Here is a 24,906-nt window from a genome sequence, read left to right on the forward strand (position 1 = left end):
TTCCCTTCTCTTCCCTCCGAAACCGGAAGTTACATCCCGGGGGGGGGGGGGGGGTTGGGGAAGAGAAGGGAAGCCGGCACGCACACCTTAGAGCCCCGAAGCATGAGCTCGCTACGGACTAAGGCAGGATAGCATATTGTTTCATGCTAAGATGGAAAGAATGGAGAATTATATAAGAGTCAACAAGAATCGGCAAAAATATGAGGAGAGGAGGACACCTCTGCTCATAACTCATGATATTTATTGCTACTTGTGATTTTGGCACTTTTTTCATATTATCTATATATTTTGAACTTTGAGGATATGTTGAAAGAGGGAGATGAATGAGTTAATTGTCACATATGTATTCAGTGGGCTATATATTCGGTTGGAAAGATTTTTAAAGCCGCATCATCACAATTTTATGTGCCCATAACACTTGTTCAGATCTCTAAGGCTATATCATACTCATTTTGTAAGGACATATGATTTGTTAACCATTGAGGTTGCCCCCTTTCTCTACTTATGTGCCTTTAAATATTGATCCAGTTCATGACATAGTACTGGATGGCTCCTCAGTTAAGTTTCTTGCTTATAGGTTTGGTGCTCATGGTTCTATATTCTTTTATCAGACACTTCCTTTTATATTATATGCCTGGTTTAGGGAATCCAGGTCTCTGCAATAACATAGCACATTCCCCCCCCCTTTTTTTTTTTTTTTTTTACTATGTTTTACTTTTATTCTTCATTTTAATTTTTATGTTGCTTTTAACATATTTTATTATTATGTAGTATTGCATATGCTTTGTTTATTTATATGATCCTGTTTAATGTCATACTATCAGCAACCATTTTATATTTTATCTTTTTATTGGTTGTTAGGTTCTCATTTCATATGTCAATATTATATATGGTCTATTACTGGTTTTATTATTGGTTTTTGGTCATAAGTTTACATCATGTTGTATCTTTATGTTTTTCAATATAGTTACTTATCTTCATTTTTTATATTATGTCCCAACCTTTTTCACCATGGTAGGTGCCTCTTTTTTACCAAACTCCTATGGGTACTTATTCCTTTAATTTCTCACTTTTCCATTTTGTGTCACGTTCTTTTTTCACTAATTTTTTATAGTGTTTTATTGTTTAATGTTATCATTTTCCTTATATTGTTTTTGAACTTACCTTGATGTTTATCTTACTTTGCATGTCTCCTTACTATTTCACATACCCTCTTTCTTGTCATTCACGTCACTTGACCACAAGCCTTAGTAGCATGGCATAATAACACCATCTTGTTATTTTTCGCTTTTTATAAGAGTTTACAAGAGTTTTTAATGTTTTTTGTATTGTATTTGTATTTATTAGGACCCCTGACGAAGATTTGTCTGAAACACTGACCGTGTCGGGTCCCTTGATTGATAAAAGGGTTTTATTTTACTTATTTGCATTTTAATTTTGGTACAATAAATTTTTGCTTGCATCTTGTACACAGTCTGCAGTTTTGTTTGTTTCTCCTGCTTGGTTTTTTCTGCAGACAAAGTTGGACTTTCTCCTTTGTTTTGTTGCCACATATTTTTTTCAAGCACATTTCAGCACTTAAGAGACAATATGATGTATCGGGCGAATTCATTTGGCCTTCAATAGCCCTCACGAAGCTGTCAGCCCGGGGGATACTGTCTAAGAGCATTATATTATGTTACAGTTCCCCGATATTGAAGTCTCTCAAGTTTCTTCTTCATAGATTTTGCATTTACAGTTTTTCCTCTAGACCTTATATTTATAGTTCTTTTGAGTATTTGTGTATTTTTTATTTTTATCTACTCATTCATCTTTTCCCTCTTTCTTTAAGTCCTCTTCTCCTCATATTTTTGCCGACTCTTTTTGAGTTTTCTCTTTGATATACGGCAGATTTTTTTGGAATTATACAAGAGTCAGGAATCTTCGTTTCCTCAATTTTCCTATTGCACACTACCTATCTCCATTGGAGCCATTAAGAATGTATATGAGGGAGATTTTGCAATATGCTAATGCGGACACATTTGAACCTGATCACCTCTATTACATTCCGAGGGCTTCCAAGGAAGAGGTAGATGAGGGGAAAATTGATAAATTAGTTTCACCTGATGGTTTGGATTTATCTCAATTTATAGGGTCATCTAAAGACACAATTACAAAACGGGCTACTCTGTTGGTAGTTTTCAAAACAGAGCTATTTTGAAGTTATATTTTACTAAAAAAACAAGCTCTGTTTTGGGGCCAGCGAGTGATGATTTTCCCCGATGTCTCTAAACAGACTCAATTCAAAAGGAAGCAATTCCTAGCGCTTAGGCCTAGAGCTTTAGCGGTGGGTGGAACCTTTTTTTAAAAAAAAAAAATTTCCTTGTAAATGCCTTATCTCATATGCAAGTGATAAATATGTCTTCTCGGACCCAGTCCAGTTAGATCGTTTTCTAAAGGATAAATCAGTGCAGACAGTATCTTAGTTTTTCATTCTGTTTTTCTTATTAGGGAGTAACATAGTAACATAGTAGATGACGGCAGATAAAGTCCCGAATGGTCCATCCAGTCTGCCCAACCTGATTCAATTAAAATTTTTTTTAATTTTTTTTCTTCTTAGCTATTTCTGGGCTAGAATCCAAAGCTTTACCCGGTACTATGCTTGGGTTCCAACTGCCGAAATCTCTGTTAATACTTACTCCAGCCCATCTACACCCTCCCAGCCATTGAAGCCGTCCCCTGCCCATCCTCCACCAAACGGCCATACACAGACACAGACCGTACAAATCTGCCCAGTAACTGGCCTAGTTCAATATTTAATATTATTTTCTGATTCTAAATCTTCTGTGTTCATCCCACGCTTCTTTGAACTCAGTCACAGTTTTACTCTCCACCACCTCTCTCGGGAGCGCATTCCAGGCATCCACCACCCTCTCCGTAAAGTAGAATTCCTAAAATTGCTCCTGAATCTACCACCCCTCAACCTCAAATTATGTCCTCTGGTTTTACCATTTTCCTTTCTCTGGAAAAGATTTTGTTCTACATTAATACCCTTTAAGTATTTGAACGTCTGAATCATATCTCCCCTGTCTCTCCTTTCCTCTAGGGTATACATATTCAGGGCTTCCAGTCTCTCCTCATACGTCTTCTGGCGCAAGCCTCCTATCATTTTCGTCACCCTCCTCTGGACCGCCTCAAGTCTTCTTACGTCTTTCGCCAGATACGGTCTCCAAAACTGAACACAATATTCCAAGTGGGGCCTCACCAATGACCTGTACAGGGGCATCAACACCTTCTTCCTTCTACTGACTACGCCTCTCTTTATACAGCCCAGAATCCTTCTGGCAGCAGCCACTGCCTTGTCACACTGTTTTTTCGCCTTTAGATCTTCGGACACTATCACCCCAAGGTCCCTCTCCCCGTCCGTGCATATCAGCTTCTCTCCTCCCAGCATATATGGTTCCTTCCTATTATTAATCCCCAAATGCATTACTCTGCATTTCTTTGCATTGAATTTTAGTTGCCAGGCATTAGACCATTCCTCTAACTTTTGCAGATCCTTTTTCATATTTTCCACTCCCTCTTCGGTGTCTACTCTGTTACAAATCTTGGTATCATCTGCAAAAAGGCACACTTTTCCTTCTAACCCTTCAGCAATGTCACTTACATACATATTGAACAGGATTGGCCCCAGCACCGAACCCTGAGGGACTCCACTAGTCACCTTTCCTTCCTTTGAGCGACTTCCATTAACCACCACCCTCTGGCGTCTGTCCGACAGCCAGTTTCTGACCCAGTTCACCACTTTGGGTCCTAACTTCAGCCCTTCAAGTTTGTTCAACAGCCTCCTATGAGGAACTGTATCAAAGGCTTTGCTGAAATCCAAGTAAATTACATCTAGCATATGTCCTCGATCCAGCTCTCTGGTCACCCAATCAAAAAATTCAATCAGGTTCGTTTGGCACGATTTACCTTTTGTAAAGCCATGTTGCCTCGGATCCTGTAACCCATTAGATTCAAGGAAATACACTATCCTTTCTTTCAGCAACACTTCCATTATTTTTCCAACAACTGAAGTGAGGCTCACCGGCCTGTAGTTTCCTGCTTCATCCCTGTGACCACTTTTATGAATAGGGACCACATCCGCTCTCCTCCAATCCCCAGGAATCACTCCCGTCTCCAGAGATTTGTTGAACAAGTCTTTAATAGGACTCGCCAGAACCTCTCTGAGCTCCCTTAGTATCCTGGGATGGATCCCATCTGGTCCCATCACTTTGTCCACCTTCAGTCTTTGAGAGCAACGGCTGGAGGGTGTCATACAGTGAGATATTAGAGAAACTGGGCCTCTTCTCCCTTGAAAAGAGGAGATTGAGAGGGGACATGATCGAAACATTCAAAATACTGAAGGGAATAGACTTAGTAGATAAGGAGAGGTTGTTCACCCTCTCCAAGGTAGAGAGAACGAGAGGGCACTCTCTAAAGTTAAAAGGGGATAGATTCCGTATAAACGTAAGGAAGTTCTTCTTCACCCCAGAGAGTGGTAGAAATCTGGAACGCTCTTCCGGAGTCTGTCATAGGGGAAAACACCCTCCAGGGATTCAAGACGAAGTTAGACAAGTTCCTGCTGAACCAGAACGTATGTAGGTAGGGCTAGTCTCAGTTAGGGTGCTGGTCTTTGACCAGAGGGCCGCCGCGTGAGCGGACTGCTGGGCATGATGGACCACTGGTTTGACCCAGCAGCGGCAATTCTTATGTTCTTATGACCTAATACGGCAGATTTTATTCCTGCTTCCCCCCCCAAACACACACACACACAATTATTATAGTCCTAAGATATTTGTAGAAAACTAGCCTTCAACAATTGACTGAACCTAGAGAAAATTAACTGAGTGGAAAATGTCCTTTTTCTTTTCTCTTGAGAGATTCATCTTAAATAAATGTCCGTGAGTGATTTTTATGTTCAGGATGTCCTCTCTCTTGTGTATGGTGCGCGCCTCTTTCCTTCATATAACCAATATATAGGGAAATGAAGAATTAAAAATAAGGAGGATAAAGAGTTTATTACTTAGTTTTATGTAAGTTATACGGAATTGATTTGATAGCCTTTATTTTTAAGTCTCCAGATATAAATAGAGGCATTTACACTTGTATGTAACATGCACGGATAAATGACAAATTCACTTCCCCCCCCCCACCCTTTAGCAAAGCGTCCTTAGGCTTTTTTATCAACGGCCACAGTGGAATTAGCTCCGACACTCATAGAATTCCTATGAGTGTCGGAACTAATACCGCCGCGGCCATCGATTAAAAAAGCCCAACGTGGCTTCGGGAAAAAAGGGGGTGGGGGAACATTATAGATGCCTACGTCCTTTAGAGAATCACACCTAGTGACGCCTAAGTCCTTCTCTGCCCCTAAACACACCTACTTTGAAGTTGGGCACAGTTAGGTGCCACGCGATAGGCGCCTAGCCTTTGTAGAATCACGCCTAAGAAGATAGGCGCCTGTCACCTAATTAGTTGCACTATGCCACGGTAGAAGTCGGAGCAGTGTTGGAGCACATAGCGCTCCAGGCCAAGGTAGAAATCTCTACCTTGGCTTAGTAAAAGGGGCGGGAGGTTAAGTCAGACACCTAACTTTAGGGGTGTCAGGTCAAAAGTGTGCCGGGACAAAGGCGCGCGCAGACAATTGAGCGCCGCTGAAAATTACTGTTTTTAGGGATACGACGGGGGTGTGTGGAGGGGAGCCCCCCCAATTTACTTAATAGAGATCGCGCCGCATTGTGGGGGCGTTGTGAGGGGTTGTAACCCCCCACATTTTACTGAAAACTTCACTTTTCCCCTCTTTTTCAGGAAAAAGTTAAGTTTACAGTAAAATGTGGACGGTTACAACCCCCCAAACCCCCCATAACTCCAGCGCGATCTCTATTAAGTAAACTGGGGGGGCTCCCCAACAAACTGGATCCCCTAAAAACTGTAATTTTCTTCGGCGTGCGCCTCCGTCTTGCACTCAGTTGTCGACGCGCGCCTTTGTCTTTCGCGGGGTTGTCTATGAACCAACTTTAGCCGCTTCTTATAGAATTTCCCCCCTAAAGACTAACTCCCCCTTTTATGAAGCTGCATTAGACTTTTTTATGAATATGCACGAGATCTATTTGCATGCACTGCTTTCAATGCATATTCATTGGGGAAATCCTGAAAACCCGATTGGATTCCGGCCGTCGAGGACCGGAGTTGCCCATGTCTGCCCTAGATTGTGGTAACTGAGCAGGCTGCATGTAGAAATAGCAAAATCACCGTCTCCATGTGGAACTGCCAACACTTCCACATGAACATACGGCAGTGGGGGACAAAGGGGTGTGCCTGAAACCTCCCTAAGATGGCACCTGGTATGGCCACCCCCCCGTTACTATACCACGAAATTGACATTGAACATAACAGATATTGCAGACTATAAGAATCAGATAGATCAATGATTTGCACCCACAAAAGGATAAAAATAACTCCTCCAAAGACAAGCAGGAAAGAAATTTTCCTGAGAATCTCCGGGCTAGTACTGGGCGATCAAACTTCAGATTTAATTTATCCTAAGCAACATTTTCATTCTCAGTGAGACTGCAGGGATAACAGAGCATGAAGTGAAATAGACCATGGAATCATTTTCTGAATATTTCTCAGGACATACCAGGCTGGGGATCATCTCGTATTTCAGAAGGCAAAATTTAAGACATTTGGCTAATGATGTTATGACAGCCAGATGGTTCTCCAGTCTCCTCTCTGCCCTCTATTTTGTCGCTTGAAGGCCCCAGCTTTCCGCTAATGTGTTTTTTTTTTTAATCTAATAACCTTCCTTCCTGAATTTCTATATGTCGACCTTAAGCATTGAGGTTCAAATGCTGTTTTCGTAAATCCATGCGTCAGTTGCCCTTCACTGTTTTAGGTCTCTTTCTTGATAATTTCGCAAGGTTATCGAAAGCTCCTCATAAAACGCATTGAGTTGGTCACAAAGGAGACAGTCCCTGCTCGAATGAGTTTACAATCTACACAATCAAGACAGATAAACAGGATGCCAGGGTCACAGTTAGAGGGGATGGTTAAACTGCTGGCAAGGGTGGTGAGCAGAGGGGAGTAGGGTTATGAGTTGAAGGCTGTCTCAAAAAGGTGGGTTTTCAGCCTACTTTTGAACGGTGATGGGACTAAATCGTGCAAGGCAACGGCGCGCCGATAACTCAGTGCAGACAACTGAGCGCAAGGCTGAAGAAAAGCACTATTTTAAAGGGCTCCGACGGGGGGTGTGGGGGGGGAACCCCCCCACTTCACTTAACAGACATTGCGCTGCCGTTGTGGGGGGTCTGGGGGGTTGTAACCCCCCACATTATACTTAAAACTGAACTTTTTTCCAAAAAAACAGGCAAAAAGTTCGGTTTCAAGTATAATGAGGGGGGGTTACAACCCCCCAAACCCCCCACAACGCCAGCGCGATGTCTGTTAAGTAAAATAGGGGGGTTCCCCACTAACACCCCCCGTCGGAACCCTGTAAAATAGTGCTTTTCTTCGGCGCGCCGTCAACCTTGCGCTCAGTTGTCTGCGCTCAGTTGTCGGCGTGCCGTTGTCTCGCGCGATTTTGTCTATGAACCCTTTTGAACAAAGGAAGCGGTGTGGTGGACAGACACATTTAATTGGTTATGGCGAACCACATAAACAGAGGACCAAGTTTCAGGCAGTCCTATTTCTTTGGCTGCTTAAGTGCTGAAAATTGGCACTTAACCAGCCAAGTGCTGACTCTGCCCTGGAATGCCCCCCAAATAGCTAGTTTCTAGTTGAACACTAACCAGATAATATTAGGTTGACACTAGCTGGTTAAGTGCCACTGAATATGATCGGTTAGGCCAGGGTCTCACAAACTTTGCGAGCCGGCAGCACACTAAATTGGGGATTGCGGCTCGAGGGCATCCGGAAGTGAGTGAGTACTCCTCCCTGCCACATCTGCCTCTCCTACACTCCTTCCCTGCCGTGTGTCCCCCCCCCTATCCCCCACATGCCCCTTGAATCTTCACAAGCAGCGAGCTGCATCTTCCACCTGCCGCTCGCATTGGCCTCAGATATCCCTCTGATGTCACATCTTGGTCCTGCAACCAGGAAGTGATTTCAGAAGCTTCCTGTCAAAAGCTTCCTGTTTTGTGATAATAGTGTATTATCGTGGTTTTGTACATCTTAAAGTTTATCTATTCTGGTGCAAGCAGGAGATGCTGCTCACGCCCCAGGCGGCTGGCACCCCCTGCCCCTCTTCCTACGCCACTGCAGCTTATTATATAAACTAACTATGGTAATTTGTTACATCTTAACTGTATATTATCTATAGTTAACCTGTAACCCGTTCTGAGGTCTTTGGAAAGGACGGGATGGGAAACAAAATAAATAAATAAATATAAAGTCCCTAGGCTTCTCTCTCCACCCTCTCCCCCCGTAGAAAGGAAATGCTACGATATGGTGTAAACAACCCCATAAAATAAATTGATTAATCCATGGATCCTTTGTCATTTGTGTATTGAATGCATTCCCTTTTTTTGTTTTTTTACCTCCTCAGCATTCGTATTAGGGATATGCAGTCATTTTATTATAATTTATATTGATTAGTTTTCAAATGTAACTACAAACATTATAACGATAATAATAATAATTTATTTTCTTGTATACCGTCCAACCAGTAGTTCTGGGCGGTTCACAACTGGAGAATACTGAGACACAGCACATGGTACAGTTTCATAGAACACACTATCTACATACAATCTAAAATTATATAATAAAAGTAATACAATTGTTAAAAACATTCAAGTACAATATTAAAAATTATTTAAAAAAACTTAAAACAAACTATGACAGTGTTCTTCAACCACCGGTCCATGGACCAGTGCCGATCCACAGAAATTTCCTGCCGGTCCACAGGGCCAGCACGTGCATCAGGCCCAAAACAGTGTTCTTCAACCGCTGGTCCATGGTGCGATCAATGCGGCGTTATCTTCGAGCCAGCTCCCTCTTCCTAACTGATTCAGTGCACAAAGCCACGGGCAGTGGCTCCTACGGGCATCCTGCGCCTGAACCGGAAGCCTTCTCTCTGACGTTGCAACGTCAGAGGAAAAGCTTCCAGATGAGGCACGGGACGTGCAAGGTGCAATTAGTACTATTCTGGGGGTTGGGTCTGGCCCACGACTTAGCCCAGTGTTTTTCAACTACCGGTTCATGGACCGATGCCAGTCCACACAGAATAATTCTTTTATTTCTGCCGGTCCATAGGTATAAAAAGGTTGAAAAACACTGAACTATGACAATAAGAAAAAGACCTCATTTAAATATATCAAAATTAATATTCTTATTTGTCAAATAAATAGGTCTTTAATGATTTCCTAAATGTGAAGTAAGAATTAGATTGAACAATCATCGGACTTAGCCAGGAGTGATAGTTCAAATGTCAATGTATAATATATCAATGCAAAAATCCAAAAATATCACTTCAAGACAAAAGCACCACAAAAGCCAAGAAAGCTAGCTTATTCCTTAAGCGAAAGAAAAGCCTCAGACCAATGGAGAGGTGTACCCGCACTCTTCCACCCAACCATCATAGGCAAAAAACTTTCGCACAAGTTTAAAGTTAGCAAGTGGGAGCAAAAAAAAAAGAAATAGCTGAGAATGATTAATGGTAAAAACCACTGAACACAAACAGGCCATGCTGATGCTCATTTTGTGGCCGGTAACCACTGCTTCAGGGCCTTAGTGCCAAATCCAGGCTATCCTATAACACAAAACTCAAACCCAATAGGGAAATGAAAATGCTCTAGTATGCTCTCTTTTGTACTCCAGCTGTTTTTAGCTCATGGGATTGCAATCATTCTGTTTTGTGAATGAGCCGACATGGTCTGCCCGGATTGGCTGGTTCGCGTTCAGCTGACCTGTCACGTGATTTTTCTCTGGATGTGGTTCTAAGCCCCACAACAGTGCTTTGAAAGCTGTGGTCGAAAGCAGCAGTTAGGATCTGCGTACTGATTGCTTGGATTTGGCGCCAAGGCCCTGAAGCAGTGGTTACCGGCCACGAAACGATCATCGGCCTGGCCTGTGTTCAGTGGTTTTTACCATTAATCATTCTTCCTTATTTTATTTTATTTTTTGCTCCCACCTGCTAACTTTAAACTTGTGCAAAAGTTTTTTTGCCTATGATGGTTGGGTGGAAGAGTGTAGGCACGCCTTTCCGTTTATCTGAGGCTTTTCTTTCGCTTAAGTAATAAGCTAGCTTTCTTGGCTTGTGTGGTGCTTTTGTCTTGGAGTGATATTTTTTTTATTTTTGTATTACATTTCCCTGCATTCCTCCCTGTTTTTTGTGATAATATATCAATGCAACAAAACATACATTACAATAATATAAACATTGTAACAATACAATACTAAAGTATAATCTACCCCCTTCCTACATCGTCTTCCCTCCCGTCTCCCAGAACTGCTTAAAATTTTTTTAAAAAAATCAATAACTATCAATCAAAACTCGACTTCTTGCTGTTGGAGATAACGTGTTTGAAAAAGGTTAGCAAATCGTGAACAACACTCGTCCCTTCTTAGTTTCCCATTCAGAAATAGACCTACTTTCCATAATTAAAAGATGCAGCATATTGGAACGCCAGTGACTATAAGTAGGATGCAATGGTTTAACCCAAAGAGAAAGAATGACCTTCAAGCCTAAAAGTATGGCTCTTTTTAAAGGCAGCGTGAAAGCACCAGTGAGGATTCTGTTTTGTTTTCTGCTGCACGCCATTTGAAATGACATTAAAAAAAGCGTACAAATATCGGCGCCCGTTCACTAAGCTGCGCCACAAAGTGGCCAGTGCTATTTCCAGTGGGGGGGGGAGGGCTTTTCTGTGCGCTGAGGCCACTTTTAACACAGCTGTAACATGGCTACATTTCCTGTTTCTTCCATTAATAGTCATGCACTGCGGCAGTGTATCTCAAGCTGTGTGCTGCGACTACCCTCGATGAGATTCCGGGTGTGCTGCGGGACGCTAACGCCGGCTAACTGCCCAAAGCGAGAGGCACACCCTGTAGACGGTCAGCCGGCGCATCCCCTCCTCCCTACCACTACTGGCGTAGTACACTTCTCCCTATGCTCACACAGATTTATTGGTTAAAAAATGCTTCTCGTTACTATGGAAACTCAGAACCATCAGAAAATACTTTGATGCATCATCCTTCCGCTTACTGGTTCAATCTTCCATCTTACGCTTGCTCAATTCAATCTTCCATCTTACGCTTGCTCGATTATTGCAACATCATTTACTTGGGATCCTTCAAAAAAAACTATTCTAAGACTCGGAGTCATTCAAAATTCGGCAGTTCGACTGATTTTTGGGCTGAAGAAATGGTTAACACATAAGCCCCTATTATCAAAAACTCCATTGGCGGCCCCTGGAGGCGCGAATTCTGTTCAAGTTCTCTTGTCTGTGTTATAAATCAATATTTGGTCTGGCCCCCACTTACCTAGTTTCCCAATTTAATCTGGCAAGTTCTATTAGGCCCACACGAAGAATACATCTGTTCACCTATCCGACAATAAAAGCCTGCCACTACAAAAGATTCTTGGACAGAACTCTTGCCTTCCAGGCAGGCAAATGGAACGATTGGCTGAGTCACATTATCACGTTATCACGCTCAATTGGTAAAAACGAGTTTGTTCAATCGATTTGTAAACTAAGAATTTTTTACAGCTCTGCTAATTCAACCAGTAACCTTAGATCTATATAGCTTTCCACTTCTTTCTTTATGTAAGATTGTATTGATGACTTTGATTTGTGACCTCTTCGCTGATTGTCCAGCGCTTCTTGTTGTAAACCACCTCGAACTACCATGGCTTTGGCGGTATATAAGAATAAAATTATTATTATTTTGTATTCGCTGTGATAGGGGATTAACAGATCCGCAAATACAGAAAAACCACAAATAACTTTTTTCATATGTTATTTGCTGTGTTCTATTAAAATCCATTGCGAATATGGTGAAACCGCGAATAACATGGCGGGAGACCTGGCCTGTTCCTGAAGGAGAGGCAAAACACGGTGAAGAAAGTGCTGGGAATCAGCGATTTTCTCTGTAAACACTTGGAATCGGTGATTTCTCTATGCGAGCTGACGTAATTGGGGGGGGGGGGGAGGAGCCAGCAAGCTAAAAACCGTGAATAATCAAAACCGCGGTTACTGAAACCGCAAATACGGAGGGAGAAGGGTAATAACAAGCTCAAGGCCTCATATGGAGGGCCTCCACACATGGCGCAGATGTCAGTGTGATGACGTCACACGTGACGTTAGCGTGTCGACGTTCACGCCCTCCAGAAGCGGCCCCGAGTTTAGTGTGCTGCAGCTTCAATAAGTTTGCGAGACACTGCCCCGCAGCAGTTCCCCCATCGGTGTATGGCCCTTAGCGTGTGAACCCTTATTGACACCTATTTTCTAGTTGATAAGGGCTCCCGTACTATTCCTGTGCTAATTGGTTGGCGTGTGCCAATTAGTGCCGGGCACATCTACTCTCCACCCCATACACGCCCACAGTGCTAAAAAATATTTTTCATTTTTTTTTTAGCACACGGGAAAGCACGTGCTGATCTGAAAACTACTACGGGCCACCTTTTTGCAGGCAGCTTACAGAATAATAGAAGTTATGCACATGCATGTCCTTTTATGCCAGTCATAGACCTGGCATAAACCTGCACTCCATAATGCCTCAGTATTCTGACAGAATAGCCTCTCAGCCTGCAGAAATTTGACACCTAAATTATGGCGACCCATTGTATAAGCGGTTTAACCTGTTACATTTCCAGTTCCCTCTCTCTCCTTCTGCACCTTCTGTCTGTACCACCTGACCGGCATGGCTCCATTGGGGTTTTGTGACTTGGATTGGCCTCCGTGAACACGGGATACTGGGCTAGATGGACCATTGGTCTGACCCAGTAAGGCTATTCTTACTGTGACTGAGTTCAAAGAAGCGTGTGATGAACACAGAGGATCTAGAATCAGAAAATAAGATTAAATATTGAACTAGGCCAGTTACTGGGCAGACTTGCACGGTCTGTGTCTGTATATGGCCGTTTGGGGGAGGATGGGCTGGGGAGGGCTTCAATGGCTGGGAGGGTGGAGATGGGCTGGAGTGGTTTTAACGGAGATTTTGGCAGTAGGAACCCAAGCACAGTACCGGGTAAAGCTTTGGATTCTTGCCCAGAAATAGCTAAGAAGAAAAAATAAAAAAAATTGAAATTGAATCAGGTTGGGCAGACTGGATGGACCATTCAGGTCTTTATCTGCCGTCATCTACTATGTTACTATGTTATAATGTTTTTCATACCAGAGATGTGTCTGCTCCATTAATACTTGATAGGGCATAATTGAACAGTTGGAATCTCTATAATAAAACCCTAAGCCGCGCATGCGCACTTCCACTTGCGTGTTCCGTATGTCAGTGGCCTGAAGAAGTGCGCATGTGCGACTACAACTGCCCCACACTTGCGGTCCTGTGGGGCAGTGGCAGCAACCGAGTGGTGGAGAGCAGCCCCGCTCTGCCCGTTGACCCTCCACAAACCTCCCGGCTCCAGCGGCGTAGGCAGCACTATAAACACGCTGCTTCGCGCCCTTCTACTGCTGATTTCCTCTGCTGCGTCTCTGATGACATCATCTGAGACAAATGCGGGAGAGGAAATCGGCAGTAGAAGGCCGCGAAGCAGCGTGTTTAAAGTGCTGCCTACGCGGCTGGAGCCCGGAGGTTTGTCGGCGGTGGGAGGGTCAGGAGCAGGCCAGATCAGCAGAACAATGGCAGTAAAAGAAGGGGGAGGGGCCGAACGGAACAGGTAAGAGAAGAGCAGATTGTGGTAAGAGAAGGGAAAGGGGGATGGGGGAAAATGCTGCTACTGCTCTACAGGAACTTGGAGGGGAAAGGAAATACCGCTGCTGCTTCTGCACAGGAAAGGGGGGGGGGGTGGATAGGAGGGAAGTGGGATGGAAATACTGCATAGGGAAGTGGGATGGAAATGCTGCTGCATAGAGAAATGGGGGAAAATGACAGACAGCAGGAGGGAGGGAGACAGAAAGAAAGAATGACACAGGGGCAGGGAGAGGGACAGAAAGACAGACAGAGAAAGGGGGCTAGGGAGAGAGAGAGAGTCAGCGGGAGGGAGACAGACAGACATATATTCTAGCACCATTAATGTAACGGGCTTAATGACTACATAATAAAACCCTAAGTGGTGCATGCGCACTCCTACCTGCGTGTTCCGTATGTCCGTGGCCGGAAGGAGTGCGCTTGCGCGCCTACAACTGCCCCACACTCGCGAAGGGAGAAGATACAGAAACAAAGAAAGACTGACAGACAGCCATGGAGAGAGACAGTAAGACAGGGGGCCAGGGAAGAGACAGAGACACAAAGGGGGACAGAGACAGAAAGAAAGGGGGGCAGGAAGAGAGATAAAAAAAATAAAGTAAGAAAGAAAGAAACGCCTCAGCGACCCATTGTGCTAAAAGTCTACACATCTGTTCTAGCACCCGTTAATGTAACGGGCTTAAATACTAGTCTTATCTATACTTGTATATCATCTCTGCTGGTCCCACTGAATTCTAATGTTTCATGTTTTCACAATTTTACTTTCTCTCTTGTTCCCATACCTCAAAATACTCATATTTGCACCACACATACTTTCTACTTAACATAATTTATGACCTGTAATGAAAGTTTTATTTTTTTGTCCATTTCCTTCATAGCTTGCAGTGGTTTTGAGCATAGATTAATCCAGGGATCTCAAAGTCCCTCCTTGAGGGCCACAATCCAGTCGGGTTTTCAGGATTTGCATTGAAAGCAGTGCATGCACATAGATCTCATGCATATTCATTGGGGAAATCCTGAACACCCGACTGGATTGAGGCCCTCAAGGAGGGTCTTTGAGATCCCTGGATTAAATGAAGCAGCCTGGTTACTAAAGCATGTATGGTTTCTTGCTTTCAGTTTGAGCCGACATCTGTTCAAGTTGCTGATGTATCTCCTGCATGCAGTTCCAGATGCTGCTGGCTTCAGGAGAATGACTTGGCATATCCTACAATGGCTAATGAGCCTAGTTCATATTATAAGAGCTAATGTTTTACATGTGTTAGAGCAGAGGCCGGCCTAATACTTGTGCAATGGAGGCTTATTTGCTATTTTTAAAATAATTTAGGTCTCTTGGATTTTCTTTTTCTAGACAGCGTGCATTTATTTGTATTCACTCGTGCTGATGCATAGTTAGTCGGTTAGGTGCCGACTCGTGCTCGAGTCCTAGCAACTTGATGAATTTACAGATCTACAAAGAAATTGATTTTGTGCTAGTCCAGTAGGGTCTTCCAGTCTGGGTTTTCCGGGAACTCTATGCACGTTCACTCAAACATTCATTCAAACCACTTTAAAATGTGCACTAAAACATTTATTCTTTTCCAGATCTGAGCCTGTATCCTCACAGGCTCAGAGAAGGCAAAACAATTTCTTAATTTGTAGAGTTCCACGCTTCAGTCTTCATTTATCATAGGACTCTACTCAATCCCAATGAGTTCTACAATATATGAGGTTGGCTTTACCATAACCCAGCAGAAACCAATCATCCCCTGGATATTCTCATACAATCTCCGGTCCTTTCCTAGGCTCCCTCTCACTCTACAGCTAAGAAAGGTTGAAGTCTCTCTCTCCCTCAGGAACTTCCTCGCATCTCTACTGTGAGATTTCTCCTGAATAATTCTGAGCCAGGCATATATCTTTCTCCCTGCCTGAGTCCCGCCCTTCTGACTCAGCAGGGCTGTATCCCTTTCCTAATGGACCTCAGCACTGCGCTGCAAAGCTCGGGGCATTCTGGGACAGGTAGTTTCCCCTGATTTGTCTGATGCACCCTGCTGCCCAATGGCACAACTGTAGTCTTAGTGAGGGAAACCCCTGAATCTCTCCCACTCCCATACACTTACCCCATTGCTTCCTACTTCTAGCTATCACATAAAGGTTTTCTTGCCCTCCCCCCCCCCTCACCTCTTCATTGGACATGCACACATGACCTGTGCCTACTGTACAGCTCTTGTGGGCATGCGCCAGGATGTTCGGAGTCCTTTACTGATCAACACTAACAGCATGCATATAATGTGAATGCTGTTAATGTTGAGCACTGGTCCCTAAACACCCCCCCCCCACACACACACACACACACACACTGCTGCATCCATTTTTTTCCCAGCGCTGCAGAGAACAGCACCAGAGTTCTGCATATCTCCCTCTAAGTCCTGAATCTGGAAGAGTCGGCTGCTGTTTAGTAAAAAGAAAGCAAACACGTGTAATGCACCGTGAAACACGAACCCTGGGAGCACAAGACGTGTCATCAAGCCCCCACTAAGCCCTACAGTGCCTGAAATCCAGAAAATTACTAGTTTGCTGTAGCTCGCGGCTTTCATTTATTTTATTGTGTATTATTTCCATGGGTCGTCGGAGTTGACAGGAGACAATAACATTCGGTGCAGAAACAATCCTGTGCGTTGCAAATTTGTTTTGTGGCAATTTAAACCTTGTATATGCAAAATGAATGCAGTAGAAATAGCATGTTCCTTTTCTTCTTAGCCTCTCGAGGCAAACACGGTAATATATCATCTGCTGCTGTTACTATTGACTGCGCCAAAATGTATTTATTTAAAAAATTTATATACCGCATACAACCTACACGGTTTGCATAGAAACATACATAAAAGTTTGACAATACAAACATAATTATCATAAAATCTAGTTCTACATATCATTATAATAACATCAGAATGCATCAGTGGAGAAGGCTTCATCTAAGGCAAGGCAGATAATAGGTTGTATCAAGAGAAGTTTCGTCAGCCGGAAGTCTGAAGTCATAATGCCGCTATACAGAGCCATGGTGAGAACTCATCTGGAATACTGTGTGCAATTCTGGAGGCCACATTACCGTAAAGATGTGCTCAGAATTGAATCGATTCAACGGATGGCCACCAGGATGGTCTCGGGGCTCAGGGGTCTCTCATACGAAGAAAGACTGAACAAATTGCAGCTCTACACTCTCGAAGAACGTAGGGAGAGGGGAGACATGATTGAGACATTTAAGAACATCACGGGACATGTTGAGGTGGAAGATTATATTTTCTTTCTCAAAGGACCCTCAGCCACAAGAGGGCATCCGCTCAAACTCAAGGGAGGGAAATTTCATGGTGACGCCAGGAAGTACTTCTTCACGGAAAGAGTGATAGATCATTGGAACAAGCTTCCAGTGCAGGTGGTCGAGGCCAGCAGCATCCCAGATTTTAAGAATAAATGGGATACCTATGTGGGATCCCTATGAGGGTTGAGTTAAGGAATTGGGTCATTAGGGCATAGACTTAAGGGGATGGGTCAGTAGAGTGGGCAGACTTGATGGGCTGTAGCCCTTTTCTGCCGTCATCTTTCTATGTTTCATGTTTCATCATCTTTCTTTCTAAATCTGAATCACTAAATTATCACAAAGCTTCACATAATATCGTGTTTCCCTGAAAATAAGACCGATCCCGAAAATAAGCCCTAGCATGATTTTTAAAGTTGCTCCTAATATAAGCCCTACCCCAAAAATAAGCTCTGGTTAAGATCGTCCCCCGAAGCCCCGACTCCATCCCGGACACTAGTGCTGCCCGATTCGCCGAAAAAAATTGGACTCGTCAATTCAGCGACCCCCACCCCGGTGCGACCTGACATACCTCTGCTGCGAGGCCTCCTACAGCGGCAGCGGTGGCGGCGCTCTGAACGGGCTGCTTCATGGCCTTTCCTATGCCGCGGCACTGATGATATCGTCAGTGATGCAGCAGAAGGAAGGCCCCGGCAGGGAAGGCTGTGAAGCAGCCCCTTCAGAACAGGGCAGGATTAATTCATCGAGGGCCCCTAGGCACACAAGTACACTGGGCCCCCACCCCACCATGTCCCGCCCCCATGTATTTATCCATTTTCTTATTTACTTCTTTATTTCCACTTTATTTCTTTTATTTTAAAATTCAAAACAAACAACAAAGATTACCGTACCAGCGCCAGTGTAGTTTTTCTTCTATGCAACCTCCAAACATCTCTGAACAAATCCCCCCTTCCTTCCTAGAGGAAAAGATCTTCAGCTGGCAGGGCTTTGGGAAGCCCACCAATTTATATTTTGCATATGGGTAGAAGACATGGGGGCATGGCGGGAAGAAAATTTAGTGCCCATCATTTTATTGAACTAATACATTTTTCACTTAGCTTTCAAAGGTTAAAACCTCTTTCTTCAGGTCAGAAAACTATGCTGCTGTTACAGTATCCCTGTCCTGACCTGAGGAAAGGAGTTATGGTCTCTGAATTAGTAAAAAAAAAAATGTATTAAAATTAGTTCAATAAACAGTATCATCTTATTTCCATTTTCTATTAATAAACGATTATCAATACAGCTACAATAATACCTTTATCCTAAATAAATAAAACAAATATAAATTTTTTTCTACCTTTGTTGTCTAGTTTCTGCTTTCCTCATCTTCTCATCATTCTCTTCCTTCCATCTACTGTCTGCCCTCTCTCTGCCTCTTCCATATGGCATCTGCCTTCTTTCTATGCCTCTTCTAGAAATTGTCTGCCTCTCCCTTCCATCTCTTTCTCCCTCCCCCCTCCCCATTGGTGTGGCATCCATCTTCTTCCCTTCCCTCCTCCAATGGTCTGGCATCTCTCACCTCTCCTTCCCTTCCCTCTCCCACAACCCCGTGGTCTGGCATTTCACTCTCTCTTCTCCCTCCCCTCCATTTCCATCAGCATCTGCACCTTTCTTTCCCTCCAACCCAATTGCATCCAGTATCCTTCTCCCTTATGTTTCGCTCTCCTTTCCCTACACACCAATTCCATCAGCATCTGCACCCTTTCTCTCCCTCCACCACCCTTCCATGCCATCCTTCTCACAACCCTTCCATACCACCCTTCCCCCTTTCTCTTCCTCCACCACCCTTCCATGCTCCTTTCTCTCTCCACCTCCAAACATTACAGCTGCCGGCTCTGCCCTCTGAGCCCGAAAGCAGAATTAGAACAGCTGACGGCAACGGGTTACCCCCCCCCCCCCGCATCAACAGCAACAGGCCTCCCCCTGCATCAACAGCAATGCCCCCCCCCCCGCATCAATGTCAACGGGCCTCCCCACCGCATCACCAGCAATGTGGCCGGATCTGTTACAGGAAGGTCCCGCAATGACTGCATCTGCTGGTCCATCCCTCTCCAATGTCACTTCTTCCGGAGCAAGTAAGTGACGTCGGAGAGGGATGGACCGGCAGACGCATTCATCGCAGGATCTTCCTGTAACAGATCCGGCTGTGTTGCCGTTGATGTGGGGGCGAGGCCCGTTACTATTGATGCCGGGAGGGGACCGTTGCTGTTTAAAAAAAATGGCAAGGTGAGTTGTCCTCCAGCGGGGCCCCCCCCCCTCACAGTTTCAGGCCCTAGGCACTTGCCTACTGGGCCTATTGATTAATCAGGCCCTACTTCAGAATACTGCCACTGCCGCTGTTTTTGGAGGCCTCAGTCTTATGGTGGGAGGGTTGGTGGGGTCCTGCTGCATAGAGGGATAGGAGGGAGGAATAGAAAGATGCTGCACAAGGGGATGGGTGAGAGGGGAGGAAAGATGCTACATGTGGGGGGAGGGGGACAAGGGAAAAAGGAAGAATTGGGGTGGAGGAGAGGAAGGGAGAGATGATTGTTGTACATGGAAAAAAACAAGACATCCCCTGAAAATAAGCCCTAATGTGTTTTTTGAGACAAAATTAATATAAGACCCGATCTTATTTTTGAGAAAACACAGTACTTTCACATATATTGCATTACATAAATGCATTCACAAACAATTGCTTCCTCAATAATTTCTTAAAGCCTGATGTAGATACACATAACCGCAAGGCTCCAGTCAAAGTATTCCAAAGTTTCACACCCCCTACAGACAACATAGCATCCTCTTTCCTAGCATGTGTAATTGACCTGTTCTTACTGGAATTTAGTTTCATACTTGTTTCAGACCACAAACTTCTTCGGGGGCGATAGATTTCAAACAACCCCCTGCGGTATAATGGGAAAGGCATGGTACAATACCTGATGCTCTATTGACAATTCTTTGCATTGCACTCTGTGCTGAATCAGTGTTATATGAGCTATTCTAGGCATACCTGTGGCTGAAGAAAAAAAGATTTACAGCGTGAAGGTTCAGGAGAATATTGATACAACATAAGCAGGCAAGATCACCTCCTGTCAAATAAGACATCAGAAGGGTGTGCCATATCATACATGATATGTAAGAACATAAGAATTGCTGCTGCTGGGTCAGACCAGTGGTCCATCATGCCCAGCAGTCCGCTCCCACGGCAGCCCTTAGGTCAAAGACCAGTGCCCTACTAGAGTATAGCTCTACCCGCGTACGTTCTTGTTCAGCAGGAATTTGTCTAACTTTGTCTTGAATCCCTGGAGGGTGTTTCCCCCTTGAATCCCTGGAGGGTGTTTTCCCCTGTGACAGACTCCTATGGAAGCTGTCTAACTTTGTCTTGAATCCCTGGAGGGTGTTTTCCCCTACGACAGACTCCGGAAGAGCGTTCCAGTTTTCCACCACTCTCTGGGTGAAGAAGAACTTCCTTACGTTTGTACGGAATCCATCCCCTTTTAACTTTAGAGAGTGCCCTCTCGTTCTCCCTACCTTGGAGAGGGTGAATGTTTTGATCATGTCTGAGGATTCCATGCATAGTCTGTTACAGAACAAGTCCAAAAATCTAGTTGCCAGAAATATGTTGGGGAAAGAGAGAGAGAGAGAGAGACATGCACATGGTGATGCTGGATCTTTTACAGGAAATGTTACAAACAGGAAAAAAAAAGGAGCAGTCAAAAACAAATTGTACAGTAAAAATACTATTTTCTCTGACTCCTAATATGATCTAATTCAATGAGACATGGAGGGGCATTTTCAATAGGACACCTAAGTCTGACTTTGGACATTTCCTCAAGGATGTCCAAAAGACAATTGGATTAGGGTAAGGTTTTTGCGATAATTTATGTTGTTGTGTTTTATTGAATAATCATTGGGTGGGTGGGTGGGAGTAAATGGTTGGTTATGAATAAGTGTAAGTTGAATGTACTTTTATTGTATTATTATATGTTACATTTTATGTATTGCACTATTGGAGTTTCGAAAATCAGTACAGAATTTTTTTTTAAAAAAAAGAATGTCCAAAAGTGGGGTCAGGAAAATGACCATTTTCAAAGCTGCCAGAAAATTTTTTTTTTAAATGGCTCTTTAGATGTTCTGGCCCTTAGGACCAATGTTCTCTGGACATAAGTATGTATGATTAGTTGGTGTATGTCTAATTATTTAAAATGTCTGTTTCCCAGCTATTTTAAATATGTACAACGCTTTGTACCTTTGGATAAGCATTTAATCAAAATTTAAATAAAACTATGAACCTATGACATCTATCTTTATTGGCCATTTTCGAAAATCAAAACGTCTAAATGCAAAACATCCAAAACAAGCCCAGTTGAACATAGAAAGGGTCAGTATTTATAATGGACTGACCACCCAGACATGCCAATAGAGCAGTGGGGCACATTAGGAGACACAGCTGTGAATTTCACATAAAGGGTGCCAGGTACAGTGTTCACCATAACCCCCATTATAGTGCATTTCAAAACTCCTCCAAAACTTACTGTACTCACCTACTGCCCCATTAACCCTTATAGCTACAGGTGTCACATGTATGACAGTACAGTAAGTTTTGGGTGAGTTTTGATGGTCTCACACTTTCCACTATAAGAACATAAGAATTGCCGCTGCTGGGTCAGACCAGTGGTCCACTCACGTGGCGGCCCCCAAGTCAAAGACCAGTGCTCTAAATGAGTCCAGCCTCACCTGCGTACGTTCCAGTTTAGCAGGAACTTGTCCAACTTTGTCTTGAATCCCTGGAGGGTGTTTTCCCCTATAACAGACTCCGGAAGAGTGTTCCAGTTTTCTACCACTCTCTGGATGTTAGATCCTGACCTATATCTGATAGATAGGTCTTATTCATCCTGAAAAGATCAAGTGTATTGAGCGTATTGAGTGTGTCCCCTGTGCCTTGGGACCATATAAATCTCGGACAAGACTTCATTTAGAATATTTTGGAAATTGCACCTTCAGACAGATATGAATAGGATGAAGTCAGTCAAGAAGATGGCTACTAAAATGGTCACTGGACTTCATCATTAAGGGGATCATTATCGAAACAAAACTACTTCTAAAAAACCGCCCAAGTCAGCGCTTGGATGATCTAAAAGTCAGGTCATTCAAGTGCCGATAATCAAAACAGGTTTTTAGAAGTATCCAGAGACCTTTTAGGCCTCCGAATCCTGCTGTGCGCCCAGAGCTGAAAGGAGTGTTTCTGGAGGAGTGGTTAGGGTGGGATGTAGGATGATCTAGACTTAGTCGCACTGCATGGATAATCGAAAGTTTGATGAGGCTGCCTAGACGGAACTTATACGTTGTGACTTAGTTGATCTAAAACCAAGTATAAGTGCCCAAAAATTATCCAAAATGACCAGATAACCACTGCAGGGACAAAGTAAAGACCCCCCTCCCCCCACACACACTGACCCCCCCCCCCCCAAAGTTCAGAATAAAAACGTACATACCTGCCTCCAGCACATTATCATTTGGCATAGGAAAGCCTAGTAGAGCTGTACAGAGGTGGCTTAAGTAGTCTGGGGGGTGGGCTACTGAACCATAGACAGGATGACGCAGGTCCATAAGCCACTCTTAACCACTACATGCAGGTGGAACCCTACTGTACTGCCATATAGATGGTACCTGCAGCCAAAAGGGCTATTGGGGTTGAGATAAGTGGGTGTAGTGGGTTTTGGGAATATTTGGGGGGCTCACCATAACCTATAAGGGAGTTCTGATGAGATGTTTATGTGGTACCCTTTTTGTGAAGTTCACAGCAGTGCCCTGTAAGGTATGCCACTGCTCTGTAGCCATGGCCAGTCCATTACAAGATTGGCCCCTCCCACGTCCAAATGGTCTTTTTCTGGGCATTTGGAACTTGGACAAAATTTTGGTCGAGAATGTGGTATATAGATAGATGACCTGGCGATCTGAATGAACAATAGCCTGGACATCCAGACAGATGATTTTAAAAATATATATTTTAGATGTAATTTTTGAGAATGGATATTTTCCCACTGCCAACTTTAGGCATCAGACTTAGACGTATCTTTTGTTTATGCCCCTGCACGTGCGCGGCTCAGTTCTTTGTGGCACCAGATTAACCGTTAGTCCGAGTGCGTTTCTTTTTCACTAGTTTGGGCAAAAACTTTGTTCAATGAGTATTTTGATCTTTTAACCTGAATTACAAGACCTTCTGACCCCTGACACAGGCAGAGACGCCGAAACACCGCCCGTGTTGGGCCCATCATTAAAGCAGGATTACCCGGAACTTGAAGGCCCTTTGTGCTTTTTTTTTTTCCGTTCCTTTGCGGTTTGTACTTTGAATCCTTCTTCTTTTCTACGGCATGAATGCTTTCTCTGACAGCACAAAGGGGCACAGTCAGTACATCAAAGAAGTGTGTTAGCAGCCCTTTTTTTCCAGGGGGTCACTTGACAGTATAGAACAGTGTTTCTCAACTCGGTCCTGGAGTACCCCCTTGCCAATCAGGTTTTCAAGATATCCACAATGAATATGCATGAAAGACATTTGCATATAATGGAGGCAGTGTGTGCAAACGCAGTGTGGATATCCTGAAAACCTGACTGGCAAGGGGTTGAGAAACACTGGTATAGAATACCATTATCTTTTCTGTTGCTTGCTATAATTAACCCTCTGTCAGGGCTGAAACAAACGGGTGGGATAATAGAGTGACTGGCAACACTCTTGATCCTTCCCTCGGTTCTCCACCCTCACCATCCTCTTGGACTGAATGTGCCTCAGTGGATTAACCACGCTCAAAGAACAAAGAGTAGAGCTACCAGATGTCCGGGAAAATCCAGACGTTTTTTTTTTTAGAGGACTGTCCGGGGTCCCGGACAGACTTTCCAAAACCCGGCAATTTGTTTGGGTTTTGGAAAGCCCCGACAAGCTCCAGCCTCATCTGAAGGGCATCTGAGCATGTGCGGATGATCACACACACATATCCGCGCATGCTCCAGGCCCTCCAGACGCAGCCTGAGCTTGTCGGGGAAGAAGAGAGGAGGTTTGTGGGTAAGGGGTTGGAGGCGGAATTGGGAGGAGCTGGGTCGGATTGGGGCAGAGCCGATAGGGCAGGACCAGAGGCAGAACAGGATGGGGCTATGTGTCCAGATTTTTTGCGGCTCAAAAAATGGTAACCCTAACAAACAGCCTCAGTTACAAAGCCGGGCTAGCGGCTGCCGTGCGGCAACAGCCCCGAAGCCCTAGGGGGCGTCACCACAGGATCCCCGTGACCCGAATGGGCTTCGGGGCCATTAGCACAGCGCAGCCGCTAGCGCAGCTTTGTAAAAGAGGCCGAAAGAGAAGATGAGAGGAGGAATGAAATGGATAGCCTGGAAAAGATTGGCACAAGGAAAGTGGAACAGGTGGACTGGAACAGGCCCAAGAGAGGAAACAGAATGCCTAGACCATAAAAATAGAATGGAACTGTTGATAGTAAAAATATTTGGGACTAGAATGTGTCTGTGGTGGGAAATGTACATCCCAGCTATACTGTACTTGTAGTTTGCACTGTATATGAGGAAGGAAGACATCTTTTTCTGTTTCCTTCAATTCACTTTCACAAAGTCTAGGATTTGAAAGGTGGTTGCATCCAAAACCATCATCATATGATCCCTTAATCTGTGTTAGAAGAGGATCTGCCCATGTCTGGCACATATTAATTTCT

General features: G+C 44.0%; 1 protein-coding gene across 2 annotated transcripts in view; it reads left to right on the forward strand.

The window, feature by feature from the left end:
• The window catches only part of FOLH1B (folate hydrolase 1B), a 104,774-nt gene that overhangs the window by 8,044 nt on the left and 71,824 nt on the right, over positions 1–24,906 (forward strand). Inside the window, exon 1 of one of the 2 annotated variants that reach the window (XM_033950122.1) lies at positions 19,334–19,438. The exons of the other annotated variant lie outside the window; for it this stretch is intronic. The gene's annotated coding sequence lies outside the window, so the exon portion shown is untranslated. Of the gene's footprint in view, positions 1–19,333; positions 19,439–24,906 lie in introns of those variants that run through there. 2 annotated transcript variants of the gene reach the window in all.

This window comes from Geotrypetes seraphini, chromosome 6, assembly GCF_902459505.1.
Source record: "Geotrypetes seraphini chromosome 6, aGeoSer1.1, whole genome shotgun sequence".
In the NCBI taxonomy this organism is placed as follows: Eukaryota; Metazoa; Chordata; class Amphibia; order Gymnophiona; family Dermophiidae; genus Geotrypetes; species Geotrypetes seraphini.